Source organism: Anser cygnoides, chromosome 6 (assembly GCF_040182565.1).
Source record: "Anser cygnoides isolate HZ-2024a breed goose chromosome 6, Taihu_goose_T2T_genome, whole genome shotgun sequence".
NCBI classification, from domain to species: domain Eukaryota; kingdom Metazoa; phylum Chordata; class Aves; order Anseriformes; family Anatidae; genus Anser; species Anser cygnoides.
Window position 1 is genome coordinate 6,613,118 of NC_089878.1, and position 26,308 is coordinate 6,639,425.

At 36.2% G+C, this 26,308-nt stretch overlaps 1 long non-coding RNA gene across 2 annotated transcripts in view; it reads left to right on the forward strand.

The window, feature by feature from the left end:
* Window positions 1-26,308, forward strand: part of LOC106034543 (uncharacterized) — a 102,034-nt gene that overhangs the window by 35,409 nt on the left and 40,317 nt on the right. Inside the window, exon 3 of one of the 2 annotated variants that reach the window (XR_010832445.1) lies at window positions 14,273-14,601. The exons of the other annotated variant lie outside the window; for it this stretch is intronic. This is a non-coding gene — a long non-coding RNA (uncharacterized lncRNA). Of the gene's footprint in view, window positions 1-14,272; window positions 14,602-26,308 lie in introns of those variants that run through there. 2 annotated transcript variants of the gene reach the window in all.

Genomic DNA, 26,308 nt, shown 5'->3' on the forward strand with positions numbered 1-26,308 from the left:
TTTGATTACATGGAGTAATTATTTGTAGTAGATGACAAGATGCACTGATGAGATACTGCCATAAAAATTTGGACCTGATCTAAATGTAAGTAAGGCTACAAGAATAGCAACTTATGTAAATAGCTATAGCTATTTTTCAGAGCTTTGCTTTTCCTAACCCCTGGAAATTTGCTCTAAACCAATAAAATCCCTAAGACATTATTTTCAGTTTCTGAATTGTGCAGTGGTCACACATTAAAGAAAACAAGCTGTTTAACTTCTCTCATGAAGAGATTTCTGGTGTGACAGGCTTACGTGACTATTGTATGTCTTTTTCATGCTTGCAGTGTGCCACTTGTGTGCATGCATTCAGCCTTTAGAAGGAACTAATTACAGGAACTAATAAAGAGCTGATATTTCTTTCATTCCTGAAATGTCACAGAGTTACTGTGCAGTAGCATGCTTTAGCTTACCACAGGCTTATATGTTAAAAGAGAAACTTGTCAACATGATCTATCCCCCGCTCATATCTGGTCATCTTAAAGACTAGAGATGGCTGGCATGTAAGAAGCCCTGTGGCCTGTAATTCAGCAAGTCAAGAACTGCCAAAATATCTTTTGGATTAAATAAGTGGTCTCTATTCTGTGATTTTTTTCAGATCTTTAGTGACCGAAGTTGAAACGCAGTTAACAAGTTGACATTTATTTATGCAAAACATAGTTCAAACAATGAGCCTTTTCTTCCCAAAGTTCCCTGCCTGTACTTGGCAGGCTGTGATAAAATGAAGATATTTTGCATGTGTAGTGATCTTACGAGCAGTACTATATTGTGTCACTGGTTTAAGTAATGCATATTTTTCCCCCCTCTTCCAGTGGTAGCCCATGAGCACTTCTGACTAGATAGCAGCTGAGTAAAGGAAAGAGCGTGGCACGGTTTGTGTTCACTCAGTCCCAATCCTCTGTTGACATTGGCAGAGAAGAAAATTAGTTCGTGTTTTTCCTGTTATTTGCTTGGCCAGCTGTTCTTGGTGGAAAATACCACAACAGAAGGAATCAGATCCTTCTCCAAGCTCTGCTTGCTTTCCCGTCCTTGACTTTTCCCTTGCTCCCCTCCCTACCACAGCAGCAACCACCCAACCACTGCTCTTGCCATAGTGTTCTTTCCTGAGCATAGGGGAAAGACCAGGCAGTCCGGCTTCAGTGAGGCTATTCATATAGAAGGGGTTTTCAGTCTGAGGACTACAGAGGGTGAGGTGATCCGAGGATTTCCTGTGTAATAAGATTCTGCCACAAAGTAAATGCCATACAAGATGGCACTTTAAGTGAAACATGGCCTAGATTTACTGAGGGTGAAAATCAATAAGATGTATCATAGCAGCTGGATGCCAAAGGAGACTGCTGTTCACGTTCAAGGTATTTCTCAGATGACAGTATGCTATTTTTCTTCCTGCAAAGAAGGACTTATGTGAGTTTACTTGTGCCTTGTCAGGCAAAACAAATCAAAACGTTTAGGCTGCTATATGAATGTTCTGGCAAGGAAAATGTTAGCACAAACGCATAAGATATGTTCAACTTTAATGGAAATTTGCAAAGGAGAAGTATGAGGTGTAGCTTGTAGAGACAGCTTGGATGTGAATGGATAACGTACTTTCCATTTTTAGCACTTCTTTAGATACAATTTAGCACAGCTCAAACATTACTTATATGTGAGTCCATTCTGTCCAAAGGGAGTGGAAGATGCGTAAGATAAAATTGCTTTATATTGCATTGATATCCCAACATCTTTTGCCTGTTCAAGTGCCCATATAATAAAAATTAAAGCCAAAATTCAGCCTTCTGTTCTCTTCAGGGGCTGAGTATTATGACAATTATTTGAAATAATTTAATCTTCATTAAATATGCTATTTTGCTTAAATGCTGCATGGCCACAGATTCCTGTGATCGATTATAATTTTACCAGCCCAGATTTCTCTCTGTGTGACATATAATAAATGGCTTAACTTTTTGACACTGCGTTAGATCTCAGATTACAGTCACTCCGTGTAATGGCACTGCAACAGCATTGCAGCAGGTTTTCAGTTAGTGATTTATTCACTTTAACAATAAAGAGACATCTGTGTAGATTAATGATAGAATGATTCAATAATTAAAATAAAAATTGTAATAAAATTTTCAAGCTTTTTTGCAGACAGGGGAGTTAGCTCTAAGAATGAAAAAGGTTTGAGTTTACAGAGGAAGCTTACAGTTGTCTGAAATAACCAATATATATATTTTTTTTTATTTTGTGGGAAAATATGTATCTTTTGCTCTTGGAAATGATCATTCTTGCAATTGGCTTGCAGATCAACTCAGCTGTACCCAGAGGGTTGCTACATAGAAATTCATAGTTTTTAAGCAGTATGCTTTTATGGATTTTTTTGCAGGAACTCAGTTGAGGATGGCTGAAAGTTCATGGCTCTGATAAGGTCCCATGGTTTAAGATTATTTTTTTTCAGAAGCTATTGTTTTGCTAAGATGAACTAAGGCTCTAGTTTCCCTTGGCCCTGTGTGAACGTGCAAATGTACATAAGTGCCCTTTTTGAGGCTGTTTATGTATGACCGCAATTAATGATACCCTTTTAAGTACTTGTTATTATTAGCCTGAAATAGAGGTTACAAAAGTATAACATTTGTTTGATGTTTCTGTTCTTAAACATTCCTCTTAACAGAACATGTACATTACTGTGTGCTTGTACTGCAATGTTTGTTGCTTTAAAATTATAATAAGGACAATCCAACAGCCATGTCTCTCTTTATGATTAGACCTTGTTTTTTCATTGCTCTCCATAAATTGAGCATTTCTTTCTTATCCTGCAAATTCTATTATTTAATCACTTTATTGTGCACTGTGGTACAAACCTTCTAAAGGTTAAGGCTAGTCTCTTGTGTGATGTAACTTCATATGGAGTTTATAAATGTTAATGGTGTCTGGGAATATTAATCCTGAATTATTTAATGTTTTAACTAGATATTTATGGCATCATACTTATATTTGAGGAATGAATGTTATTGTTTGAGGTTGTGAACAGCTGAAGAATGTATAGAAAAGTAGTAAGGATGCGGGGTTTATTTTTATTAAAGGGCATCTTGATAATTTTCAAGTGGAAGTATAGCAGTCCTGTGAGAATGTTCTGAAGATTTGGTTAGCTTTCTGGAAGTATGGAGTCTAAAGTGAAAGAGGGATTAAGAGTAGGGAGCTTCTTTAGTTGATTTTTCACATTATGACTATTTTTCCTACATGTTGATTCACTTTCTTACCCTTTGCAGAAGAATTTACATGCATTTTTCACAGATAAAACTCTGCTCAACTTGCCTGTTGCTGCTTCTTGTGAGAAACAGATGAGATAAGTTTTTGCAACAAGCCTACTAGTCATTTTCATGCTCACCTTCTTCACTTTTGTGGTTAAATGCACGCTGTGTATTTCAGGAATACTCACAAACTCTTCTCGATATCTGTTCCTCAAAATCTTCCTTAAGGCTTCCTCTTGTGGTACCTTGAGACACTGAGTATATTACACATTACCAATTTTGTTCTTAAATTTGTATACTCATTGAGAATGACTTTCAGTGCTTTATTTATTATTATTTTTACATGTGATACCACTAGAATTAGTTGTTACCTGCTAGATCTGTTAAGGCTAAGGGGTTTGAAACAATTGTTTTTGTTACAGGAATCTGACTAGCAAACATGTAGCTCAAAGTAAATAATTCAAATTTGACGTGAAAAAAAAAAAGTCAGCACTGCTTCCATTACTACTACTAATAGCTCAACTCATGGCCTTTCGTCTTTTTCCCTTTTAGAACTGATCATGTAAATTAGCAGCAAAGTGCTTCTGTTCTGCTAAAAAGATGACAGTACAGAATTTACATCAATTTCTTGTTTAACATTGACGCGATGCTTGTTCCAAGATCTTTAAGCGAATAGAAAAGCTGTCCATCTGTTAGCGGCTTTCTGGGTTGTGGGATGTCAGATAATTCCATTGTACCAGTTCATAATGCAAAACGGGGCTGAAAGTTACAGCTTGGAGGTTAGTTGCAAATGATCACAATTAAAAGGGATTAAGCAGCTGGTTAAAGAAGAAACTTGGATTTTCTCCACATGCCTGAATGGCTTTCGTCCTCTACTCTATTGGAATGTCAATACTGAGAGCCAATCCACTTTGTTCCACTGAGGGCTACTAACATGGAGAAGATCAGAGGAACCGGACTTCATTGGAAAATACTTGCTTCTAACTATGCTGTGAATGTTACCAGGAGGTTCTTGGCAGGAGTTGTTCTGTGCAGTACGTGAAGAGAGTTACCTATCACTGGATGAGCAGATAACAAGCACTGATTCAGACACGTAATGTCTAATCTTTAGTCCCATTGATGATTTCAGACAATTTGCTGCTTTGCTTAACTGGCAGTGCATTTGCAGAGATAGATCTTCACAAATGAGCAATATTAATGTTATGGGGGGATTTTTATTTTTATGTTTTTTAGATTACTCCTAGCTCATAAAAGTGAACTTATAATCTCTATTCAATTGCTTGAACTCTGAATGTATTCACCGCAGTACTTACCCACATAAACATAACGTCCCCTCTTAGTACTGTCACTTGCGACAATGATTGTTTAGAAGAATGAGACTAAGACAGAGTTTGTTGCCTCCTGCTAACCTTCAGGCTAGTTTCCTTGTAAGAAGAACTTTCTTTCAGATTACAATTTTATTCAGTTAGGAAAAGGGGAAGAACGTTAACTAAAATGTAATGTATTTCAGCAAGTTGTCTCACTTAGAGTCATCCCTGTGTTTACATGTTGCAAACCCACACCTAGATAGCACTGACAGCAGAAAGTGTTCTGGTGGAGGATGCAAACAGCTATAAGATTTATCTGACCTGCTGAGCTCTCACTGGGGTTAGTCATGCAACTGAGCACCAGTGCAAGGAATCGGTCTGGCCAGGACTTGTGTTGTATCTAAATGGCCACTGATTCAATGGTCCTCTGTAGTTCATGTCTGACAAGAAAAAGCAGACAGCTTTTATTAATGCCATCTCTAACTGTGAAAAGACCAGTGTCTGGAAATATGCAGATGTAATTAGTTCAATCTGCAGGAATCTCTGCTGCACTAATAAACCATGTAATTCTGTATGTTCTGAGACACTTTTTCTGTACCAGCAATCAATTTGGCTGAATATAGTTGCATCTTTTCCTTTGCTTTCAATCTACGTGGTGGATGATCATCAAAGAACCTACCAAACTATTTGAAAACTTGCCTGCAGCGGGTTCAGTGTATGATCTTATCATACATGTCAGGCAGTTTTGTTTTATCAGAGGTTTGTGGGCAACCAGATAAGCGAGGCTTATGGATATGACTTTGTGGTATCACACTACAAAATTCACAACACTAGCGAGCATTTTAACACTGGTGAACAACTCCATTCCAGATAGGCTTTCATTAGGCTATTAGACCTCAGTGTTCTTGAGGTTTAATCCTGCTTATTATTTGCTGCTTGTGGCTTATGTGAAGTTGTTCACCTGAGTTTATCTGCCTAAATTATGGGCACAGTAGTAACATTAAATAACTAAGATAATCATATTGAATACAATGCACATACTTGTCGAGCATCATGAAGAATAAAAGTCCCATATTACCTTCAAGATAACAATCAAAATAGATTAACAGCTCAAGTTTCTTTACTGCTGAGCGTGTTTTATTAATGTAAGTCTATTTAAAATGTGAAACCTAATAAGATTGCTACAGCTATGACTATAAATTCTAGTTTCTCTCCTGCTTACTTGTAAGAATGTTGTACTTTCAGTTCATCATTATTCATTTTAGGATAACTAGATGTTCTATCTAGTATTTATTAAACATTTAACTGAAAGTAAATTAAAATATCAACTGTATCTTGAATAATGTTGGAAAAGACTTTTTGAAGCCTGAACCGATTTTAAAGAGGTACCTTGAAAGCTGCTGCTTATAGAAGAAATAAAGCAGCAAGCTGCCAGATGGATTTAGTGCTGTAAGGCTAGCTTACACTCTGTGTATGGGGTAAATGTGTCCCAAGTCTGACCATTCAAAGTATGAAAAAACTAAAACAATATTTATCTTCCTGTGAAGCTCATGTCACAAAGTTTTAAACTGATATTACTGCTTCATTCTATTGTGTTGCCCTGCAATTAAAATAAGCCTGGTTAGAAATAGCAGAATCTTTTTCACTCTCCAGAAATTTTTCCATGGATGGTTTTTTCCCTGAGACTGGGTCACAACTTACAAATGGAAGCTGTAGCTGCAACAACTTGTGAAACAGACAATTCAGCCAGTCAAATCTCTGAAAGACTGAAAATTTTGTTTGTATCCCAGATTTTCACTATGCTGATTAAAATAAAAACAGGCAGATTTCATTAAAAGTTGTGAATTCTGTGACGTGGTTTCATATGAATCATCAATGCTGTCATGCTGAGTGCTTGGATCTTTTATACATTAACTGTGTGAAAAACCTTTGAAATCTCTGGAAAGGGCAGCTCTTTCAAGTAGATTTGAACAGCATGAAGTTTCACTCTGTCAATGTAACTGACTGCAAGCTCAGGTGGGGATTTTCAAGTTGTCTTCTGATTTGGAGATTAAAGATATGTATCTGATTTCAGGAGAAAACAATTCTAGAGGTTTAAATATCTTGTTAGAAGAAACATACGCTGCAACTGAAACTGTTTTAGCTATCTATTCAAACTTCATCAGGCTTTTGCAAGCAATATTGAAACGTGCTTTGAATGAACTTGAGAAAGCAATACAGGATGCCTAAATTGCAGTCCACATCCTTCACATCCTTTGTCTTGTTTTACATTCTGCTCTGGAATTTCAGCAAAACTGAGTTTTAGCTAAATCTGGCCCTTTAAACCTTTATTAGCGATATGATATTGTAAAAATAAATTAAAAAAAAATTAAAAACTTCAGAAGGTGCTGCAGAGAGATAAACTGGGGAGTTATTTTTTGTTGCAGGTCTGATATTTTTCACATATTCAGTTGAGAGGAGATGCAGTTTTAAAGTACAGTCTTAGTTTTGGGGGAAGCAGATTTAAATGAAAATAGGCAACCTAGGTTAAAGATAAGACTGTACGCATACTTAGTACAACAGAATTAGGCTGTGACAGAATTGCAAAACACTAATATTTTCTTAGTTATGGGACAGCATTCAATCCTGAAGTCGCTTTGTAATGCTAGTAATACTAGTTAGGGAACACCAAAGCTCACTGTGTGCATCCCAAGAATCCCTTGGAGAAAATGAGTGTGAGGGAGTGGGCGTCTGTGCACGCTGGAGTTGTATCTGAAGCTTGTGGACAGAGGAATTGACTTTCATATGGTGCTGGTAAAAGGCAGAAATACTACAAGCAGTTACATTTCCATGCATGTCTAACAATCACAGCCATGGTTACTTTCAGTGAACAAAACAAAATCCCTTCTATTGTTGACTACCTCAGCTTACGGGTCCTTTTTTCTTTGACAGGCACTCCTAAAGCTTGGAATGCCCTTTTAGGGAAATTAGTTGGAAAGTGGAAAGAGTCATTGTGCCAATTTCTGCAGCTTATGGAAATGTAATAGCTGTACAAGAATTACTGAAACTTCTGCTCCATGCAAGGCTTGCAGAGATTAGGCTTCTTGGACAAGATGTTGAACCAGAAAAAAAAAAAAAAAGTATTTGTGAGCAAGTTGGAGGTCTTGGTGATTCTAGACCCATGGATGGATGCAACCTGGCATATCCCTGTTGCTAGTCAGTCCACTCCCAGTCAGTCTTCCTAAATTTTATTTTTTGAAATGCTATGTCCACCAAAGTTCTGTGCTCTCCTTGCTCTAAGACAATTAGCTAATGTAAGATGTTCTCTTTTTTTTTTTAAGTATGATAGCAATAACAATGAGCTTTTATTTTAGTATAAAATTTTAATATATCAGGCTGATATTTTAAGTGTCAATTTGAGTGTTGTGCTGTTGTCTGACAGAACAAACAATTGTTTTCAACATTGTCTACCACGAGATCTGGAAGAATGTACAAGTCTCTTGCTAGCACTCAGTCTCCTATGATTGCCACCACGTTAGCGACATTTAAAGCACACTTTTTCATTTATATCTTTTAGTTGCTCTGTTTTGTTTGTCCTGGAAAACTTCTGTTCTTGGTCAGAAATGCAGGCAATCTTTCTAGAATATTTTAAGTCTGTTTAATAAATATAAGCGTATAAGCCACTTTTTTTTTCTTTTTTTTTTTTTCCTTTAGGAATAGATGGATATAGTGCAGTCAAAAGCCATTTAAAGTAAAAGAGTTCCTGGTGTGTTTTTTGTTTGTTTTAAAAAAAGGTGAATAACAATCTAACCTGAAGTGGTTGAAGCAGGAACGTTTGGGATGCTCAGATGGTTAGTCAGAGCCTGTTTTTCGTCATGGCCCACAGAACTCCTAGAGCACAAGGTGCTTCTGAATAACAGCATGCCATGAAATGAATGCCACGATTTGGGCATATCCCAGCTTATATTATCTCTAATTTCCCTATAACTTAAAGTAACAGGGAAAAGTGTAACTCCTGCTTCTCTTCAAACTTAGTGACATTTTGTACCCTGAAATCTTTCAGGGAATTGGAATCGTAATAGGTTTCTCTTCATACTCAATTAGTAGTGCAGGAAAAGAGAAACTGTGTGGGAGGGAAACTCTACTAATATTTGAAAAAATACTTTCCTAAAGAATGAGGTCTCATTTAGCAAGCCCCTTTCCATTTCAGGTTTTAAATGCATTTTTTTTTCCAAGTATGCTTTTTCCCCCCCAAGCAAAACTCAGACTAATTCCATTAATCTCCATGCCTATTTATTGTTACAAGGAGTTTCCCTCAAAAGAGTTTTCACAGGTAGTTTCAGAGGAATTATAGTGCTACTCATGTTTCAGCACTAAGGAGCAAATAAAGTCCTGTTGAGTATATGGTCCTGTGCATGTATCAATTCTCAGGGAGAGAACCTCTTTTCCAGATCAATTGCTTGATTCTACTATAAATAATCATAGTAGTCTTATGGGAATGTTTTCATTGATTTGTAGGTATTTTACCAAAAGTTTCAAACAGTACGTCAGTGTTCTAATGTCTTGGCTTTGCATTTAGTTTTGGAGCAAGAACATGTTTTTAAGTTTGCTGTGTTTTAAATTATTTGGCATGAATATGTTTCTATTTAACATATATTAATAAGGAACATTAAGATTCTTGTGGAAATAAATCTGGCAATAAAAGAAAGCAGAGAAAATAAAGGCAGATATGCCATGTTCTTTAAATCACAAGTACCAGCTCTAACAAGTTACGCAAAATAATTTGATCTTGATTGTCAGCAAATTTTACAAGATGTATTTTAATGAATAAAAATAAGCATGTGATGGCCTCATGTAGTATCTATGGCCGTAAGTGATCATGTTATTATTAATAAACATCTCATGTGAATATTACTTATGACTGCATGGTGAAAATATTTCATATGAATCCCTTCTCAGGAAAAAAAAAAAAAAAGTATTTTTAGAGCATGAAAGTCTTGTAGATTTTGAAATCATCTATTTGAATCAAAGCAAAGCTGTCAGTATGAAAACACTAATCCAGCACAAGAACAATTGAGAACGAAAGACATAACGTCCTTGATTGTTTTGATGCTAATGATACACTCTGCACCTGGCACATTGTCTGCACAGTTTGTAATTCTCTTTAATTGAAGAGTACTTTGTATATCTTTCTCTGATTTTTCTCTGTTGCTGCACGCTGTTCTAGTTCAGTCTTGAGTTCATTCTTTACATAACTGCTCTCATCCTGTAATATGTCAGCCACATGAATAGACAGGTCCTGTGTGATAAAATGAATGGGAAGCAGGGTGGTGTGAAGACACGTATGTAACTCTGGCTTAGTATTTGGTAAGTTTTAAGGACATGCAGAAGAATCTCTATGCTAAAGGAGTTTACTGGATTAATGCCATTTGTGGCTTTTGAAGTAGCCTGTACTCAGTTACAGAAAAGTGTGTGAACTGGAGACTTCATAGTGTACAGTACTGGATGTTCCAAACAGAACAACAGTTTACTACGTATCATGTCTCTATGTATTTTCTTATAACTACATATATCTCAGTGATCAAATATTTACAGAGAAAAAGCAGCAGGGATCTTGCTATTATTCACTTTGCCTTCTTGCTTATTCCTCTGCTCAGTCTGAGATCAGTCCTGGTGACTGCTGAACTCTAAAACCTCTGCTGATGACGTGGAAACTGAAAGAACCCAACTTGACATTCAGGTCTCTAGCTTAATTTTCAAGACATTTAAAAAAATAAAAATAAACGAAAGCTAAATAGTGTATGCATCTTAACAAGCAGCTCCTTTAGGCATTTAGCTTTCCTTAAATTAAGTAAATTTCTTTGGGGCAATTATTGAGAGTTTCTCTTTTTTTTTTTTCTTTTTTTTTTCTGATGTGCTTTCCACAGCCTTGACCCAGCTATGTTGAAGTATATGAGATTCTTTGATTTATGACTCAAAATCACTACAGTAGTGATGCTAAATTTTGTGTAGTTTAGAGCTAGTAAGGAGAGGAAGAAATTAGACTTTCATTGAAGAAAAAAAACATTGTGTTTCAGTCTCCTAAGTGGCTTAGGATATGTATATAACATAAGCTGGCAGCATGCAGTTTAAAGATGATGCTGATGAAATGAAAATCAGATAGAGATGATTTAAATGCCATTTTCAAACTGATATATAAAAGAAGAGTTTTGTTTTTTTGCTTGGGCATATTTCCCTGCATGACATGTGAGATGCTATAGCAGTAAAAAGCAAGCTTGTTTTTCAGGTTGTGTAAAGGAAAGTGATCTTCAAATTGATCTGATGTTGTCACGCTTCATAACCTTGCCTTTCTTTTTGCCTTAAAGCAGCACTAATCATAACAGTTATGATAAATGGAAATATTTTTAATACTTTTCATCTCTGCAGGTAGGAAATAATGTTTCACCAGAGCAGAACTTTGTTGTCAGTCAGTGCCAGTTTATGCTGGAGACTTCCTGAGCCAAATAATCTAATATGTCCAGACCGTACGTGTGAATTGGAAAATGTCTGTCTAATAACATCTAATGTCCCTGGACCATGTGCTTTTATTTTGAAATATAAAGCAAGCTCATTTTGTCTTAGCCAGTAGGTTTAGTTGAACTTTTAGGCCTATCCCATGAATTTTCTTAACTGATTGGGAAGTACATTCAATTCTACATTCCTTGATCTTCACCCCAAATAATAGTGAGGAAATCTAAGAATTTTAAATTATTTTCTTCTTCACCTCTGTAATGATTTCAGGACTTCTTAATTTAGTGGTTTTGTTGCTCTTATCCCTTTCAATTAAAGTGTGTGCTAGATTCATTGGTCCATGACCATATAATTAATACCTAAGTTCTGCACTTTTGTGGAATATTTGCCTGCCTTCATATCACAAGCTCTACTGAAAATGCTTTTTGTGCTGACAGATAAAGGAATGGAATTTTTATTGAAATACCAGACAGGCTGACTTAGAAATTCAGGGAAATGTGTATTTGAAATATAGAATTATTTTTTGAAAACGTGTTCCCAGTTGCCACTGAAGTATATAACACTGTGTATGGGATACTTAGGTATTGGAACACGGTCTGCACTATGCAAAATACTGGCAGATGCTGTTTTCATAATATTTGGTGCTATTACTTAAATACAGAATGCAATGTCTGCCAATTTCCTTGGAGCTGACTTTATATTTTTCCAGAACGCCTACATTAGCTCATTCAGTAACTTGAATCTGTCTTTCTTTGAATTAACAGCAGGGGAATCCAATTTCAAGAAGAGGAAGTGTCAAATGATTTTGCTTTTAGGGCAAGAGTGCAACCTAGATGGAAATAGCCTGTGTAACACTCAGTTTCATGGAAGCTCTCCCATCTGTGGGGAGTAAAGGGACATTTAATTTAATGGAATAAAATCCTCCTTACCTTTTTATGTCTATAAAGCTGTAAGACGGCACCTATATTATTCTACAAAACTGTGAGACTGACTGGTTTCTTTGCAATATGCAACAAAAAGCTGCTAATGATTTCTTCAGGATGTACCTTTAAATATGTGAAAGTGCATAACCCCTTTGCTGCCCTTGGAAGATTATTTGGCCTCAGATGTGTCTTACTTAGGACTTTATTACCAGCTGTTTTACTTTGTGATAGAATTGCTCCTGAGGCTGTTAAGCACCATCATTTGTATGAGTTGTTAAGGTCTTTTTTTTTTCTTTTTTCTTTTTTTTTTTCCCTTCCTAAAGAGACTTGGCAGCTGCAAAGAAAATTACACCTCGTCTCCTTTTACTTCTAAATTTAAAAACAAAATTGTGCCCTCTGAGAGAGGAATCCTTCTGTCTTCTGTTCTTCATGGTGGCAGCAAGTCAAGCTTACTTTTCCAGCAACCACAAAGCTTTCTGTTGTGCCAGCTGTAACAAAGACCACAACCCCCGTGTTTGTCACGGGTGACTTGCTGGGGCCATGAGCAGTCCACTGATTAGCTTGAAGCTCTGCCTTAGCTGGAGCAATGGTGAGCAGCACAAGGAGGAGATCTAGGGGGAGGAATGCTGCCTAAGATAGTGATTTGAGGCGTCTTTGACCCCCCCCAAAAAAAAGCTATTTTAAGGAAAATGTATTGCAGATCACATGCTTTTTAACAAAAGCAAGATAAAATTGTTTAGCAAGAGCCTGAAATTAATTTCAGTTCCAGAAGTGTAACTCGTTCTCTGCCTGACGTGGATACTGGGAAGGAACAGCACAGGCAGATTTCTTCATTACCAGTCCTGCTCTCCACTTCTATTTCCTCTTATTTATATGCTTCTTTATTCTTTCCTTGTAAATGAGCACCTTCTTGCTCCCCCTTCTTCCTTTGAAGAATGCTGCTGTGTTCCTAGATGGGACGCAACCCCCTTGTTTCTGAGAGCACTTTAAATAAGTAAATTATGTATATAAAAGTTGCTCTGTATGATCAGATCATTAACTCAGGCTAGGAACAAGTCAAAGGAAGTCTGCCAGAGGCGAGCAAGACTGTGAGTAGTGCTTTTAACCGGAGAAAGCAGTGTGCTGCCTGTTAATTTTGCCAGCATTTTGGGGCTGGTATCTAAAATTACCAGGCAATCTTAGCAAAAATCTCCCACTTCATTGGTAAAAATTTTTAGAGCTCTTCTGTTTTCTGTAAGGTGTCTTCAGGCTGTGGCTTCTGATAAGAGCTGTTCTCTATTGTCAGCCAGAGACAAAAATAAGGGGGAGACAGGAGAGGTGGAGGACAGGGGATGTAGAATGGGAACAGAGCAAACTCATTCCAGCTTTGCATGCTGTGTTCAGTACTGATGTCCTACAGTGTGGGACAGTAACATTACATCTTTGATTTGCTTTCTCAGATCTGTAAAATGCATAATGTGGGAGCCAGCGAAAAAGTACTGACTGCTGCTCTAGCTTTGTGAAACTGCAAATTATTCACTGTTATTGAAAAGTTACTTAGAAATTATAAAAAGATACTCAAAATGGCAGGGAAGGCAGGAGGTATTTCTCATTATTTTGATTTGTCCTTTTGTTAGATCAGTTAGCACTTCTACTCAAAGGTAGCTCCAAAAGGCTATTTGACATTATTAAGGTGCCTTAAATCCTGGGAAGGAGAACACTTTAAAATAACTACTTTTTGTTTGTTTGCTTGCTTCTGCGTAACACTTTAAATTTCCTCTTCCTTCCCTGTCCTTGCTTTCCCAAAGATGAAACATGGTTCAGAGAAACCCAGTTACAGTCGTCTTGGCCTCCTTGCATGCTAGTTGTCTCTGCTAGCCTCGGGTAAGGGTTACATTGCTGATTAAAAAAAAAAAAAAAAAAAAATGCTAAGCAATGCTGGGAGTACATTTCAAGAAATAGCTGATATCTGAGGCTGCTTTCTTAAAAGGTCTTAAACTTATGTTCTGCACACTGAGGTTTCTACTCTTTTGGTAGTGTCTTACATTGTTTCACATCTTTAATATAAAAATATCAAAATCTGATCTAATTTTAAGGCATTTTACACTGAATGTAGATATTTGACATTTTTTTGTTTTTTCAAAAAGCATGCATAGTGACTATTGAAGTCTAAATTGATACTTCATCTCTTTTGGTAATTTTCTTTAACAAGGTAAATTACTGCATTGTAGTCTGACACTAGATTGTCTCCTAGAAGATTTTCCTTAATACCACTTCTTGGTCAAGCTTTTTTCTTTTTTTTCCATAGTTTTTTGCATTGGCCAAAATAAATCTGATGGAGGGAAGGAAATCTCATTGCAATGGAGGAAGATAAGGTAAAAATGAATATAAATGTAAGGCTGCCACTTAGGGCAACATTGTCACATGAATACAAGTGTGCAAGTGCAGAATACATGGACATTAACAAGTCATAGAATGGGTTCATGGGATCATGGGCAGCCCGATCTTCTGATCACCTTGGCAAGAATGTAATAGGTAAAGGGATATATTTCAGAATTTCCAGTCACTGAGAAGACAGGAGTACAGCAAGCTCATTGTGCCTTGTGCTACACCAGGTGAAGACGACTAGGAATATTTTCTCAGCCAGGGCTTTTTGGGGCTCTGACTGAACTTCATTAATGTTTTGGAGTTCTGTTATGTAGCCCCACTTCTACTGCTGAAAGTACAAGTGGAGGGTATTTTAGGCATTATGTAGGACATCTGACAGGCTTCCATGGCCTGTTTTAAACTGTTACATCATTTTCATAAAAGTTTTCCTGAACTTATATTGTCTAACCCCGTTTATGAATCTTGAACTGGGCATAAATTTTAGATGGTTAGGAAGAATTTGTAAGTGATTTAACTACCTTTTAGCAGCCAAAGCATTTTTGAGCATTGGCTGCATGGTGTTGTGCAGACAACCACAGCTGCAGGGCAAGCGAGGGCACCCAAACCCTGATATCCTTCTATTGCCAATGCAGTAAATGTCACCAGAACCTCCCAAATCCTATAAATTAAATTGGTAAAACACTTCTGTAGGGAAATCTGTCTATCTGAAATTCCAATGAACTCAAAACCTTTTGAGAAGTATGTGTGATTTGAATTGAATGGATGCAGCTTCATCAGTGAAACTTTGAAATCAAGACAAAGCCATAATATAACCATTAGTTTTCAGAAAGCATTCCCCGTTGTATATTTTAAATGCTAATTTTAATCACTCTAAGAGACATCTAAACTAGTCATGAAGCTTCAGTCCTCTTGAGAGCAATAGGATTTATAGTGTAGCCGCTTGTCTGATGAGACTCCTCAGCAGTTGTATGAAGAAATGCTTAAATGAGGAAAACATATTTTGGCAGCTTGTGACTTAGAAAAGGTTTCCAGCTGTTCCTTTCAATTTAAAATACTAAAGAGTAAGTTTTAAGGTCTTCAGCTGTTTGTTGCTGCAGAAGTCATTTTTTTCCTCGTCCTACTGTATGTTGAGGGCACTAAAGTAATCTCTGGTCAGATAAAAGAAAACCTGGGAGTGGGGATAGAAAAGCAGTGTAAGAAAACTAAAAAGTACTTATGTGTACCATTACACCATATGGGAGAAGTCAGTGTGAATGTTCCAGGAAAATGGGAGGTGGTGCTCTTGGCTGTCACATGTACGTGCATGAAGAAAGCATTCCTTTTCTGGGCTATCATTTTTATCTTCCCATAACTGCTGTCAGCTGTCTTTATGTGTTGCAAAGGTTATACTCAGTCCTGGTTGAAGTGCTCAAGATGTTATGTACTGAACACCGTGCTTTGTGCATTCAAAAAAGCTTACAGGGAGCATAACAGTTTAAACACCGGTGGAACCATCAGAGGTGTAAGGACTAATAATTCAAACATTACCAGTAGTTATGTCTCTCAGGTGTCATTTCTGAGCCAACGTCATCCTGATAAGTAAGATGTCCAGTGATATCTAACAGTCAGATACGCACTTTCTATAGCTACCTTGAAAACAATTTTCCTTTTGTTTATTTTCTTTAGACTTACCCTGCCCTGTAGATGACAGATTTCAGTTTTCCCTTTCAGATCCAATTCTAAAATATCTGATAGGAAAAAAAAAAAAAAAAAAAAGGATTTTTTTAATCTCTTACAAATAGCAGTCTAATTATTTCTCATTGATTTTTCTTCTCAACAAGACAAACCGTAATGGTGCCCAGAAAAATCAGATATACAGAGTAGTACTGTTTGTTCTTGCTTTCAGTCTGTAACATGTTTCTTAATACTAATTCATAATGCTGCTTTAGCATGTGTAGTCAGGGTCAAATGAGTTCTGAAAAAATCCCATTAAGCCTTGGTAGCAGGATAACTGCTAATCTTATGCCATAAATGAATTCGTATAGTTGAAAGGTAGATTAAAAAACTAACAAAGCACTGTGTCAGAGGGTTTTGAATGGACTTGACTATGTAAAACATGGTAAAGCGATGCAGATTATGGACTAAACCAAACCTGATCTGTTGAATTTATTAGCTATGAGATGAAAAAAGCTGGAGTGATGTGTTTGATTACAGTGTGCAATTCATCCAGTTCAGTATTGTCTCTTTTGCTTAGGCATGATTGTGTGGTGAGACGCTAAGCTATAATGACATTCATGCTGTAGGAAATGAGAAAATGGAGACGTATAGTTTCTTTTAAAGCCCAAATTTACTGCTGCATGCATACAGCCCTTCTGAGGATGCCTCAAATCAGAAAGCAATCTCTGTATTTATGAGCAGAGGGCTATTTGTATTTTAATACACAGCAGTACTCCGGAGATTCACCCAGGAAAAGCTGCTTTGCAAATGTTTATTAGGCATAAACAGAGTTGGTAAAAGAGGAAAGAAAAAGGAAAAAGGCAAGAAAAAAAGGGAAATTAACTCCAGGAGGAGAGAACTATCCAAACTGATGACATGAATAACAATTATTCCTTTTTTTAAAAAAGAAAGTACGCTGATTGAAGAAACTTTGGAGACAATGTTCTTCAAATGAACTCAAGTGTCATAAAATTGTGCCAGGATTGCTTGACAAGGACAAGTTAAGTTCCTCTTCAGAGTGAAGTCAGATAAAATTTGGACACTCTTAGTATTTTTAATTAAAAAAAAAATGTTTTGTGCTTGTAGTTGTGCAAATATGTAAGCTCAAAAAGGCATCAAAAATTCCAGTCAAATTGTAAAAACTAAATCTCTTTCACAACTCTAGTCATGAATGACACTTGAAAATGAAAAGTTTAGATTAATATTTAATGGCCAAGAGAAATCTAGCTGAGGGATTAGTAACATGACAAGGGTCATACTGGGTCTACTTTGCCCAACGTCCAGTCTCTGACTGGTGCCAACAACAGATGTCTGGAGAGAAGGCAGAATACAGTCATTACCAGTCTTCCTGGGAGAAAAAAAGCTTACAGCTTCAAAAGATATACAGTTTTAGGAACTTTTCACTCTGTAACTAGTCACTGCTTTGTGAGGGGGTAATAACAAGATGCTCTGGAATATGAGTATGTAAATTATTGTAAATTGGCTCAGATTGGTTTTGTTAGATGAACCACCTGCCTAGAAGAGGAGAGCAAATGCCTTCATATTCACTCAGTGCACAAGCATGCATCAAGTAAGCTTTCCATTTGTCAAAAAAAAAAAAAAAAAAAGTATTTCAGCTCCTTTTTTTTTTTTTGTCTCCAAAACCAGCCCTATTTTGGAAAACTGAGGCAAAACTATTCCTTACAGAAGTTGTAATAGCATAGTAGATTCATATGTTTTATATTCATTGTTAGGAAAGGTGTCTGCTCAACTTGAGTAAGAGAGAGACCATTTGAAATCTTAAATTTTCATTTATTCAGTCTGGTTTCGGATTAGCTATCAGCAATTGAGTAATTGTTAGATATAAAAATTGGGAATGTTTTAAGCTAACTGCAAAGTTTTCCAGAGATAAAAACACTACAGAGGAAGCATAAAAACTGCAGAGTTTGTTGTTGTTTTAAATAAAAATAAAAGAATTGCATTACATGTATATCAACTCTGATCATTATAGCAGTGAAAGTAACTGGTTTGAAATGTGTATTATACAAGTCCCAGCAGGCATATGGTCCCTTGATTATTAACACATTTGCAGATTATATGTAAGATTAAATAGAAGTGATCATGCCCTGTCCATCTCTCTGAAAATCCTCTAAGAATTTAATTTCACAGTCAATACAATCAATATGCATTTTCTTGTATCTTTTTTTTTTTTTGTATTTTCTGTGGATGATAGAGATGTTATAATTTATTTGTAAACCCAGCTGCTTTTACATGGTTCTGTCTGGGGCAGGAAATCGTATGCCTTGGATTTTAATGAGTCTTCAGATCAGTTTTAAATGCCCTGACTTCTGTTCTACCTTTATCAGTTACCTTGTTACACTTTTTCCCCCATCCTTCCATCCTCTGCCTGCTTAAAATATCATAACTGTACAGTCACACATGTTTTTTCCTATTTAAGACACATTTATTTCCAAAACCTATGAACTCCGCTCTGGGATACTCTAAGATTGAACTGAATGTTTTCTAAAGCTTTTATTATGGCATTTCATTTCAAACATGCCTATAAATCATGATCTGCAGTGCTTTGAAACTAAATCCAAAACCTGCCACTCTCTGTGATAATTTTGCAATTTATTTAATGTTGCAGAGAGCTTATCTTGAACAATCTTTTCTCACAGTAAAGCAAACAAAAAATGTAAAATTTGTGGGTTTTTCAAAAACTGCACATATTATAGTTACTTTACTACTGTGGTATGTATTAAAAATGCATGTCATGAGTGGTAATACAGAAAACAGCTAACGAAATTTCAGAGATACCCATTGTCAGCAATGATTTAAAACAAAAAATAATTTCAAGTCCAAACCAACTCTTGCAATTATTTTTATAAAATGATGATTTAAATCTAGACCTATTTATCTTGGAGATGTTTGAAAATATTATTTAAATGTAGAAACTGCTTTCCTTAAAAATCTAATACTTTAAGTACTGGGAGTTGATGAAAATATATCAAGGCATTGTGTTTTGCAAAATTCTGGGATTTTGTTTTGCCCTTGTGAAGTTAGTTGGTGATAGCAATGTACTGTGTTAGAATATAATAATCAAAAGCAGTAAGTTCTTCATTGTTGAAAAAAATCTTAGTGCTGATACAAACACTTCATCTTTTCAGCATCTCATTTTCATGTGCGTAGCATGCTGGGGCAGGTATGTTCTGGTACTTGTCAGATGGTGCTGAATTCTGTGTCGTAGTAACTCAGTAATCGAACTACGTTTTTTTTAAGTCATGTTTACAAATACTGTGGGAATATAGTAATAATTCCAAATGTTCACTTTGTAGTTCCAAAAGTGAAAAATGTATTCCTTGCATATATATCCTCATCTTTTATGGAAAAGTTGAAAATATTCTACTTAAAAATTAGTGCAGTTATTGGTCCTATAAATTCCAATGATATTTTTCCAGCTCTGTGGCTGTTTCTTAGAGAAAAATCAGTGTAATCAGTCCAATGGATAAAGTTAGTAGCATTATTGTTTATTTCCAAGTTTATGTATGTTATAATTGCCCTCTTCGTTTATATTCTGTTTTGCAGACTGTTGTTATACAGTCTGATTAGATGTGAAAAGGGAGTACATGCTGAGCACTATATTCATAATTTTGAATAATTAGTACTCATTAGCCAGGCAACGCTGCAGCTGAAGCCCAGGGGACGAGGAATGAACTTTATGGGTGATGGTGGGTGAATGCTTACTGCTCTGAAATGAAAATGTTCAGTTCATGTCTATTACTTTTTGCTTTCATAAGAACTAGTATAAAATAGAACTGAAAATTTACTCAGGTTTGCCTCTGATCAGACCTGATTTTGTAATTAATCAGATCATTTGCCTGCAGTTTTCCCTTACCTATTTTATTGAACCTGACTGAGGAACACTGATGCTCAGTTTCAATTATACGTACCAGTTAATCAACACAAGTGCTGTTAAAATCAGGCACTTTGTCTAGATGTAAAATGTATAATTACTCACTTTGATGTGATGTTAATCTTCTAATCTTTGCCCCTTCTAAAAACAGTGTAAAGGAGGATGTACTTCAAAATTTGTGTGGAAGAACACTTCTTGCACATTTTTCTCTCCTTTTCCTTTTCTAATTTCATCCCTCAACCTCAGCTTCCAGACTATTTCCCAAATACTTTGTTTCTAAAACTGTCAAACCTAGCAAATCTGTATGTCCAGCGTTACCCTGTAAGTCCGATAATTTAAGCTGTTTGGACTCTGTGCTCTGTCATATAACTTCCTGTTTGGCTGTAAAGGACAATTTATAGTTTTACTATAGTTTATAGCTTCACTTCTGTTACCAAATGATTTTTCAAAACACAGGATGATTTGGCTGGTATATATGTGCTCTGCTGCTTTTAACTCTAATACTGATCATTCTATATGCTATAATGACATAATGAAGTAATTCACTACATGCTCCAAAATACCGAAATAGTTTCAGAAACACAAAATAAATCTGATATCTGTCAATTGCTCAGCTTTCCCATCCCAAATAAACGTGGAGCCAGTCATTTCTATGAACTCGTCAACAGGATGAGACAAATGGAGGGTTTTCCTTAAGTAACAAGCAAAGGAAGCATCCTGCATGGTACGTATTTCTTGTTTCTGCTTGTGAATTGAAAGTGATCCATTGCTAGAGATTGATGGTAATCGTGAGGGCACCAAAAGCAACAGAAGTTGCTTTTCAAATGGGTGCTTGGGCAGTAAAACAGAGCAATCATAAGTAATCACAGAAGATATAGCGTGATTCAGAAGCTCTCTATGTCTCTTATTTTGATGCCACACTGAGCATGTCTGCTCAGGACTTAGGATTTTATCTATCCAAAAATGAATAGGAGAGTATTGCAATGACTACTCTGTTCATGCAGGAATAGGAGTCATTTGCCCATGGATTCTTTTCTAGTGTAATTTGGCATCCAAATGACCCAAAGCTAGCTCCCTATTTCCAAGGAACAGTATTTACAACAGTCATTTGGCTTTAAGATGTCTTTGGGCACTGTTGTGCATGGAATGGAGAAATATAGCTTTATAGAAATGATCTGGGTAATGTTAAATTTCTGCTTGTTGGCTTCAGTTAGCATTCAGTTTTAAAAAATGAGTAAAATATTAGAAAAATGGTTTTAAAATAAAGTACATCAGCACTGTTTCAAAGCAGCTTGCAACGTGTTATTTGAACTTGCTGAGAGACATGAATAATTATTAATTGTTGGGTGGCTAGAATGTTTGCTGATTGATACTCATCTAATTGGGTTGTTGATTAACAGACGATCAATAATCACTCGACAATTTAACCACTCAGTACAGTGGTTAAGTTAATGTTACCTGATATATCTCCTAGTTATTTACATGAAACAGCTCTTCTGTTGCAGCTGCTCTGGGTCTCCCTGCTAGCATTCTGACTCTAAAAAGGGGCCTAAATATTTCAGGAAGAAATTGTTTGGGAGTAACTAAAGTTTCTATAGAATTAACGTACTGATAATCTTGTCCTCGATACTGTTAGCAACACTGCAAAAAGTCAGACCGAGTTGTCATCCTCATCATGACTGAAAGCTTGTTCTTTCAGTGCCAGCAAGGAACCTGCGAGACTGCTGTCTGTAATGCAGTGCCTGCAGACAGCATCATAACCAAGACAGTGAAAAGACAATTTATAGCACATTTATGTAACTTGAGATAGAGCATCTTTACTATCTGAGGATCTGATTGCAATATTTCATGCATACAAAATAATTTCTAAGGCAAGTTGTGCAATTGGCTATTTCTAGGTGCTTCTTGGCATTGAAAAGTAGTGGTTTATGGTAGCTACTGGATTTCCAGGTTTTGTGGGGTAGTATGAAATACCGTTTTTTTTTCAATTTGGATATTGGGAGGATAGCCCTGGGTTGGGGAGGCTGTGTAGGAATGTAGTAACAGCATCAGAATTCAGCACCATTCAGTGGTCAGTGTCTGCTGGAGGGCTTGGGGAAAGGGATGATTAAAAAAGGCGGTGTGGGAGGAAACAGTCTTGTTGTGCTGTGGTACAAAAGCACTATCTAGGAAGGGCATATAGGCATTTGTAGGTGTGAAGGATGTTTTGCTACTTATGTAAATTAATAAGGAGGAGTTAATGTGCAACATGAACAAGTACCTGGTGAAAGTAATTTTCTATCTTTTCTTAGACTGTGTACAAGTCTGTAAAGAATATACCATTAAAAGACAATGTATATGTTGAAATTTTTAGTAGTGGAAATACTTCTGAAATTGCTTATAACAAACTGGAATTGATAGTATTAGAATCAAAATCTTTGTATCGCTTGTAAACCTTACGGTATCAGCATTGCAGCAATACTGTGCAACAGATCTTAACACAGTCTCAAAACAAATACAGAGACTCAGGAAAATATCTCGGTCTGTCTGTCAAGATTATTTTATATTATAACATCTCTTGTCAAAATGTTAACAATATTCTTCAGATGTGTTCAGATGCATTTAATTTGTTCCTTAATTTTGTGTTTGTTTTTTTGACTAAAACGTTTTCTTTAAATGCACCAGCTCTATTATTGCTTTACAAATGAGCTCATTCCACCATGACTTAATTTTATTCCTAGTTCAGTATTATTTCATGTGGAAAAATTGGATTTATACTCTGAAAATGATGCTGCCTGTTACTTGCTCAATTCCCAGTCATGTTCAGTTTGATGCTTTCAGGCCATGATGTGATTGGAATGTGCCTGTTTGAAGTTGCTTGTTTCATGGCACAATAAATACATGTCAGCCTTCATCTGTATGATTCCCTAGTCTTGAAAACTGCTTATGCCATTTGATAATGCTTCTTTCTTTCATCTCTTAATAATGAGGTCTTTGTGAAACTTAGAATACTCAAAGGTGAAGTTCTTTTTCCACTAGCATAAGTTGTTGTTTAGTACTGAAATAAACTAATATTGGCTACTGCATTTCTACTGAGGACAGAATAGAGGGGCTGCGCGCAACACCTATGCAGAAGATGGTTAGCTTCTAGACGGACCCTGCAGCTTTCACAGCAGGTATAGGAGCAGTCTGAGCATGAACTGAGAGCAGAACTCAAACTCCTGTGGTTTTGATGAACCTTTATCTATTGCTGCTTCTACCTGCTCTATCCTGTTTCTTTTCACGTCTGCATTGCCCCAGTTGTCTTCTGTCCTCTCAGAAGAACAGGGAACACTTTTCTGGCTATTCCTCTCTATCCTTTTTTTTGCTTTCCTTAAATTCCTTATTCTGCCTCACTCTCTCAGATTTCCACCTGTTGCTTTTCTACTACCTCCTTACAAACAAAAAAAGAGGAATGAAAGATCCCACAGTGTACGCCTTGCCAGCTCAGATTGCAAGGCCTTCAGGCCAGGGTGGTCTTAGCTATAGTACTTATCAGAAGCAGCTTAGATGAACTAGAAGCATCACTATTACAAAAAGAATTTATCAAGCTGAGAGACCTCTCCTCCTTCTCCTTGACCTGAGCCAGCCTGTGGACTGAGATAGACTTGGACCTATCTTGTAATGTCAGCTGGGAACATTTCTCTTCATCTGGAAAGAGTGGTTCTCCAGTCTTTAATTACAGCAAATACTTGGCCTCTCAAAAGCTGCCTGAGAAGTGCAAAAGAAGAATTATGTAGTGGATTTTCCTTGGTCAGCAGGTGCAGTAGCAAAAGCATTTAGGCTCTTTCGAACAGCAGAGTTGGTACAGCAGCCTTTCAGGGAGCTCGTTTTTGTTCTCCACGTGCAGGGGAACCAGAGAGGGAGACAGCCCTGGGACCTCAGTGGGTGGTTTGGGAGCCATCTGGGATTTTCACTGTTAGTGGGGCGGGGTTGTATTGAACTGTCACTTGTACACACTTGTTACTGCTGCTGTTTATAAATCTCAATGTGAAAATATTTTCTGTAGAAGCTCTAGTAGTATTTTGTAAGAATGTAGAAAAATCTGTAGAGAACCTCCAGTCAGATGGATGTTTGATAAAGAGAAAATGAGATTACTATGTTGAACCATAACTCTCGTAAGAAATACAGGCAATACATCATTAAACCGAATAGAGATGAGCTGCGCAAACATGAAAGCCATAAAAATATTGGATAGTAATGGAAAAAAAAAAAAGAAAATTAATAGGCATAGTCTGGCTCTCAGAGGTGCTCAGCATTTCCATCAATCAATGTCAGAAAATCCTGCACTGTTTGGCATCTCTAAAACTGAAGTCAATAAAAGCAGCAGAAAATTGACATGTTTGTGGTAAAAAGGCTTAGACCTAATTTTCAGAAGTCAAAGAACGTGAAATAAAACAGCTAATCAGGTGCCCTGCTAGCTTCTGCATGTGAAATGGCTGCCATATTGCTGCATGCAGATTGTAAAGGTGGGGTTTCAATGCTTACAAATGTAAGGAGACAATGTTCCTTCAATAAGATTACCATGTGCAATATTATCACTTCATGATTTGGAAACAAAGGTGATGTCGCTTCCCTGAAGTAGGAAAAGAAAAATCAAAATCTTCAGGAATAAACAAAAACAAAGCCAATAAAAACAATAACATCACAACCAATATGGTCAAAGAAGAAAAGATGAAAAGCATCAGACAGCATAGAAGTGTTGAGTGGTGTTTTTGTAAAATTGTTTTCTCCACCCTCAAAATGACTTTTTGGGGCTTTAGTAAGTTAAATAATAAAACTGAGAAGTGCAGTAAAAATTAAGTTATTCATATAACTCCAGGATAAAAAATTATTAAGTAATAAGGGAATTGTATTCATTTTTTCATTCTTTTATTCTTTTTCTTTTCTATTTTTAAGGGGAAAAAGGTATTAAGGAACACAGTATAATTTTGTGTGTAAGGAAGGTATTAATTTCCCAGTCTTGCCTTAAGACTAATTATTCATTTCTCCCAGTTCTGGGAACAGCGTTAAAAAAAAAAAAAAAAAAAAAAAGGACTAATTCTATAATGTAAATGATAAATGAGTTAATGAGAAGATGAATGAATACAAGTTCAAATTCACATAATTGCTGTAGATTATTCTGTAGAAAACGCTTAGGTATCAGAAGTACAAAGATAGTTGTACTTTCCCATGTGATCTTTTTGAAATACTTTTCACCTGTTTAAGGATAAACCAAAAGACTATTTAAACCTTATTCCTATGGGGGACTTCATCTCTTTTTGCAATATATAGAATGTCTTTGGACTCTTTGAAGACACGTATTTTACAACTTCTTGAATTGAGATCAGAATGAATAAGAAGTTAGTGGTAAGTACTCTTTTTAAAATAAATTTACTTATATTCCCTGAGTCCCACATCTATCTGATCTGCCCGACCTCTAGCATTGTAAAACTGCTAGTTTCAAAGAAAAAATTTCCTTGTGACATGAATTTATATTTATGGGCACATAAAATAGTCTACTGGTCTCATTTTATTTTCAATTACACAGTAATGCAGATAAGCATTAAATCTTTCGATTAAACAGAAAAAAATAATTAAAAAATACTTATGGTTAAATCCTAATAAGGACCATAACTCCTGGATAAACTATGAAGAAGGTGCTCAAAATTTGAAAGCACTGGTTCGGAAAAGGAGAAATGGAAGATATTTGCCAACAGGTTGAGACTTGATATAAATTGCACAGTAAAACTATTCTGTTCTGACATGAATCACTGCAACTGTCTGAAGAGCAAGCAATTCATTACAGTTAGTGTTTAAAGACAGGTATGTACTTAATGCATTATGTATTGTTGGTTTTGTTTATTTGTGTTTGAATAACAGATATAAAGTCAGTTGTCTTAATTTATTGCTACTTTCATGAAGTTGTAGTTTTTTGCCCCCTTCAAGTTTCAAATGGTTTATGATTGGCAGAGAAAATACTTCGCTTTTTTCTTTGGTGTTTATAATCTCTTACACATGATTACCGAGATGTATTTCATTATTTTTATGGATGATAAGAAATACAGTTTTAACAGTATGATACCCAGGAATTAAATCATTGGGCATGAAGTGTTGGCATTACTCAGTACCTAAGGTGAAGAGCAATGGTATCAACACAAATCAGCCCAGCTACTTTGATGAATCCCAGATGATGCTAAATAGATTATTTTCTAAAAAATGAAAATCTGTAAACTCAGCACTTATTAACATCCTCTTCTCCCACACACACCCCAAAGAGGAAAGTTTTGGAAGGAACTCTGTATTATTGCTTTTAAAGTGGAACATGAGACCATCTTAAAACTTTCTCTGGTTTATCCAGATAGACTAAAC